Source organism: Camelus dromedarius, chromosome X, assembly GCF_036321535.1.
Source record: "Camelus dromedarius isolate mCamDro1 chromosome X, mCamDro1.pat, whole genome shotgun sequence".
In the NCBI taxonomy this organism is placed as follows: Eukaryota; Metazoa; Chordata; class Mammalia; order Artiodactyla; family Camelidae; genus Camelus; species Camelus dromedarius.
In genome coordinates this window covers 10,384,131-10,390,517 of record NC_087472.1, presented here as the reverse complement: position 1 = coordinate 10,390,517, position 6,387 = coordinate 10,384,131, and positions in this window count along the sequence as shown.

The window sequence follows — 6,387 nt, the reverse complement described above, 5'->3', positions numbered from 1 at the left end:
TCTAATATTTCTACTTAAAATTCAGTAGCTTCATATTTTATGATGTGGGAACCCAAGTCTAAAGTTTTTAAGTGTTATACTGCATAGTTTGTTTGAAGGAAGATTTTGAAGAATGACAGTCTCCCAAGCACTTATATACTTGACACTATAATATTTAATATTCATTGTTACCTTGACCATTGTATGATCTCTCATTCATTAATTTATTCATATACTTTATAAATATTTGTTGAGCACCTACTGTGTTGGGCATATTGTAGGCACTGGGCATCCTGTGGTGAATAAGATAAACAAGGTTTCCCTTGCTAATTTTTCATAATATTCTGCTGTTTAAACTCTGTCTGCTTAGATGCTGAACAGTAGTATATGGCAATCTCTCATCTATTCTGTACCATTTATTCTTCTCAATGTTTTGTGCACAGTGGCAATCAAATGTTTGTAGAATGGCGTGGTGACATCGTAGGAATAGTACTACATTGGGACCCAACATCTAGCTCTCGCCTTTGCTACCCCTGTGACTTTGCACAAGTCACTTCATCTGTATGAGCCTCAACTTCCTCATCTCAAAATAGCAATACTATTTCCTGCCTCACTAATTCATTGAATGTTACTATGAAGATCAGTGAGCTGATGGGGTATAAGTGCTTTGTAAGCTGCAAGATCCTGCAAAATTTTCTCATTCCTGTTATAGCCATTGTTGACTGACCTGGTATTCACTAGAAAATTATTTTCAACTTGGGAGAGGAAGAAGCAGCAGAAAATGAAAAATGAGGCTGAGGCTGAGAAATTAAAGTTAATACGTTCGCTTTGAAAATTCTATCCTTATGGTTGCTTTCTTTTGAGCTGTCTTCAATTCACTGTCGTAGTTTCAATGTGCTGTCCTATTAGTGACTGGTACTAGCAGTTTCCCACGCTAGAATGTGCCTGGGGTAAAAATGATAGTGTTGAAACCTCTAAGAGTTGTCAGGGTTCTAGAGTGATTCATTTAGGGCCCTGTCTCTTTCCTTGTGTTCCCTCAAAATGTAGAGAGCTGAGGGATATCAGGAAAGAAGGAAATGACTTGGAAAATATGGATGAATGGCTCAAAGTTTTACTACTGTTTAGTGCACATGTGGAAAGAGGAAAAGAAAGCCTCCTAGGTTTTCATGGACTTTCTTCTTGGAGAAGTTTTAAGACATTTATGTTTATTGCATATGCTGATAATTGTTCATGACATTGCCCCCATATGATGGGAGGCTGCGGTGTCCTGGAGTGGGACTGGAAAGAATATAGCCTTTCTAATCACAGGAGCAGCAATGACAGGAGAAGGTACAGCTTTAAGAGTACTTTTCCTTAGTGTCATTATTTTAGAAATAAAGCTCCGATCTGGTAAGTTCTCTCAATGTTGTCACTAATATCTACTAAATTTGCATCTTCTACTTCCAAAGCTTTTAACTAAGAACATTTTTGTAGTCAACATTTGATAACTATTTTAATAGTAACACAATGGCCATTATGGAACATTGCCAAGGCAGGAAGCATATGACACAAGCAATGGGGAGAAAGAGGAGCACTGTGAGCATATCAGTACTGGTACTTTACCAAAGTTCTAAAACTAAGATAGAAGATGAAAAGGTGTAAATTACAGGCTGCTGGGAGTTCAGACATGTGGTTTAAGAACTCTTCTTGTTTGCATGGCACTATAGAGTGTGTGCGATACCCTGTCTTAGATTTTCTCGTTTGCTTCTTTTATTAGTACTATAGGGTGATTAGGTAATTGATCTTTTTGTCTTTAACCCACTCAAATTTCTTCCCCATTCTTTCCATTATCTCAACTCTTTTGGGAAACATCCCCTCCCTAGTAGACAGAGGGATACAGGTACACAACCCCACCAGCGCCTGTGGTTCTGCAGTGGGAGGGAATAAATGAACACATGAATAGCGATGTTTAGAGAAGGTTACAAATGGTCTGGAGGACATTATTTGCACACCTGAGTGCAGTGATGCTTGAGGTCTGCTCTACTCTTCTATTTTTAAGATGACATATTTCCTTTGTGTCTCAGTTAGTTTGAGTTGGGCTTCTGTTCTTTGCAACTAAATGAATCCTGAATAAACAATGCTTAATGTACAGAAGAGGAAACTGAGAACTGTATTAAGTGTGCTTTCCAAGGTCATACACCTAATGTGTAGAGTTAGGCCCTGGATCCAGACTTCTTGACTCAAAGCCTGTGGTTTCCTTTTACACAAATGTTCTATAGTTCTGGCTGTGCCACTAAATACTTGTAGAGCTTTGAGCAAATTGCTTAGCAACTCTAAGCCTCAGTTTGCTTCATTTCTAAATGAGGTAACTAGATAAATGACTTCTAGTGTCCTTACCAGCCCTAGTTTTCTCTTATTTTCCAATTTAAATATTTATTTTTAATTAAAAAAGTAAACTGTGAAAAATTCTCATTGTAAAAATTCCCACCATTGTGTATTAAACTGAAGTATCTTTGACCACTGAGCTAATGCTTCTTCCTTTCCCATTGGTTTAATGCCTATCCGTTAGGCATTTTTCTATTTACATAAATATGAATGTTTCTATAGAAATTTTATTTGCTCTGTGTCTTTTGTGTATTTTAACTTAAGTTTTCCATATTGCATGCATTGTTGTGCAGCTTACTTTTATCATTTAACTCTGAGTCTTATAGACTTTCCAAGTTCATGCATATAGGTCTGTTTCCTTCTCTTAAACTCATCTGTGGTATCGGTCTACCATATTTTACTTCTCCCTAACATTTTGATTGATACCTCGATATTTTGTAGTTTTTCATGATGACAGACAAGGCTTCTATGGACAACCCTGTCTATATTTGCTTTTTGTGAGTGTTCTAAGACACATCCTGAGGACTACCAATTTATATTCCCTCCAGCAGTGCATGGCGGTTCCTCTGTCCCTCCATCCATTGCCAGCCCTTAATATCATTAAACTTTAAAAATATTAACAATTAAATCATTGTTTTAAATGTGCAGTTTCATGATTTTACAGAGCTTGAGCAGCTTTTCGTATATTTATGTTTTTTTTTTTTCTCCCTATGGATTACCACAATCTGCAGTTCTAAGTGTCTGGCTGTGTGGTTAATCTGGTTAGCCATGGTCTCTGTTGCACTGTAGAGTGCTGCTGGTGCTGTGATAATGGCAGTCTTCTTCCCTCAGATATTTTTTGGGCTGTGGATCACTGGACTGGCTTGTCTGCTAAAGTGTAGAGAGCTGACATGGAATTACAGAGCCTCATGTCTGGAAAGAACTGAATTTGAGCTGTCACTTAGGCCTACCCAACCATCTGATATGTAAACTGTCTTCAAAAAGCCAGCCCAACAAGAAGACAACTAATGCTTGAACTCTGCCTCTTGAGGCAGCCCGCTCCATCTGTGGACAGTTCTGTTGATTAGAACAGTCTTTCTGGTATTAAACCAGATCTTGGCTCCCACCGTCTTGAGACTCAGAGAACGAATTTGCTTCCTCTTCCACATGACAGCCTTTCTGACATGTGGTGACAGTTTCTACACTACTCCAAGTCATTTTTTCTCCACGTTAAACATGTTGGTTCTCATATGGTCCTTACTTGATGTGGTTTTAAGGTCTTTTTCCTTCTATCTTCTTGGCTACTTTCTACTGAACAATCCCTCATTTATCTGTGTACTTTAAAAAAAAAGTGTCACAGAGTTCAATACTTCAGAATATACTGAATAATAATAATGAATAATGATACTCGTAAAAATAATATCCTTCATTGAGCATCAAGTGCTATGCCAAGTATTTTAGGTGTATTAATTGATTTAGTCCTTACAGTAATGTGAGGAGTTAGGCATTGTTTTCCTCATTTAGCCAATTAAGAAACGGAAGCATGTGGAAGTTAAGTAACTTACCCATGACTGCACTGAACAGAGTGGAACTAGACCTTCTCCTGCTGTGGATAGTGTATTTCCGTGTATGTGCCTAAGGTCACACTAGTTTTTTAAAATTACAAATCGATTCATATTAAGTTAATTGTCAACTAAAACCTCCACGTCTTATTTGAATGGGCTACTGGTAGGTACTGCTTTCCATTGCAGAGCAGAGTTTTGAAAGCCAGTCCAGGACCTACTCTCTGTCTCTGTGAACCCACACATAACCTCATTAGTCTACTATAATTGGTAGCCCACAGTGCTCTTCAAGACCTTTCCCTCATCCCATTTTTCTTCCTGATTTAGTTGGCTGGCTCTCTTGTCGCGGGCATTGACTTCACAGTTGACACTCCCATCCATAGCACCACATACTCTCTATTTTCAGCTTAGTTATTCATGGGTGAACTGCTTACTTTATTTTGATCCCCTTTTCTGTTTGCAGGCAGAAAGTAGGTTCTCAGGGGAGGAGGGGAGCGGGTATTATTCTACAGTTTTATGGAGGTCATCTACTTCATTGTTCCTTCCTGCTGGAAGGATCAAAACCATTTACCAACTTGTCATACGCTTCATGTAACCGTCAGTGTTGTTTATGTTCCTTTCAATTTTTTTTTTTTCAGGAATATACTTGAAAATGATACTGAGCACAAGACTTGTCATCTTGGTTTCCACTTTTCTACTTAAGAAAAAAAAGCAATTTAGTTTATTAGCTATAAAATAAAATAATCCTTCTTACACTCTTTCAAGGCTTAAATTGAATAATTAATTCAAAAATTAAGAACCTATTTTGGGCACATTTCAGCAATTTTTTCCCTACTTTGAACTCAATAGTAGATGGAGTGGTATACTGGAAAGAACAAGGGATTGGGGTTAGTGGGAGTGCGGGCAAGAGACCTGGTTTCTACTATTAGTTTTCTCACTGTTTGGCCATATGAATTGCCAGAAGTCATTTCTTTTCTGGGATGTAAAATCTGTAAAATGAGGTGACTGGAACCAATGAGGTAAGACCCTCCACTACTCAGAAACTACCTTGAATTCAATATGACTGTCGTAATATAACTCATAATCTTCCAAAATATTGAAACAGCTTTGTGTGGGTGCTTCATAAATCTCTACTCAAGCATTGTATAAAAAAATCATTCTGGGATTTTATCTAGGAGAAACACTGCCTATTAAAATTTGGAGGACAGAACATTCTGAGCATTACTTAGTGTAGGTTCTGACAAAAATAGCAATCACAGTTGGATCATTTGGAAATTTTTTTATAGCCCAAGGCAAACCAAAGAGGCTCTTTGAATTCTTGGTGTTGAAAAAGGAGTCAGAGGCCCCAGCCCTGTGCTTGCATCCTACAATATATCCCCCTGGAGGACAAGCCCCAAGGAATGCTGGGGGCCTCTTGAAATTCATTTGGACATCTGCACAGTCAGCCATCAACTTATTAAAGAACAAGTTTTCTGTGAAAATGCTCATTTGGTTTCTGTGTCTGAAAAAAAGCATCACATGAAAAACATCCGGGAAGTATCTTCCAATCTATTTGTAAATATATTTACAGTGATTAAAAAGAGACATGCTGAATTGTTTGATTCCTTTAATGTAATGTAGATTTTGAAATGAGTTTGTCATAGCCTACTGCTATAAATGAAGATATCAGTGAAGATCAAATTTATTTACATGCATGTAAAAAATACTGCCTTCCTGTTTTTTTGCCTTGTATTTTTTATTGTGTTGTATTTGTTTATGCTAATTATAAGAATATAGCATTTATTGTTTTTGAGTGTTTTTGGTTTTTGTTTCCTTCCATTTAGTCTGTAGGTACATTTATCTGTTATAAATGAACCTAACAATGTAATTAATAATGAACGGTAATTTCCCTGAATGATTTTTTTTGGTCAGAGAATTGAATAAATGCCAGCAATGACAATGTTGAAAAACTGAAGAAAAAAAAATTGTGTTTATTTGTCCTTGTGATTCTGGAACAAACTCTTTGGGGAGAATGAAATGATCCACTTACCAATACTTGAAACAGTTAATCCCAGTAGTTAAATATATTTATTCTGTTTTTCTCAGAATACTGATTACTTCATAAAGAAGTGGACAAATAGATTATTGTTAAAATTAAACATAAATTCAGCAGGAATATATATATATATATATATATAGTATATTGCATTACATGGAGAGAATAATATAAGTTAAATAAACAGATCAGAACTCTTCAACTACCCAGTATGCAGCGTTTTTTGCCCTGACTTGTGGGAATAGGAAATGTTTCCTGTCCTGTGTGAGCTCCAAGAACCGTTCCTTCTGCTCTTTTCAGAAGATTCTTTCTCCAGCCTCAGGTAATTTTCTCATATTGTTGCACTGATCAGTGCTCAGCCAAGGAGTTGAGGGGACTCTTTATAAAGCTCTGTGGTTGTCTTTTTCTGCATCTTTCTTCTTGTATTCTGCCCTGAGAATTCTAGCTGCTTTTCTCTTTAAAGTCTCA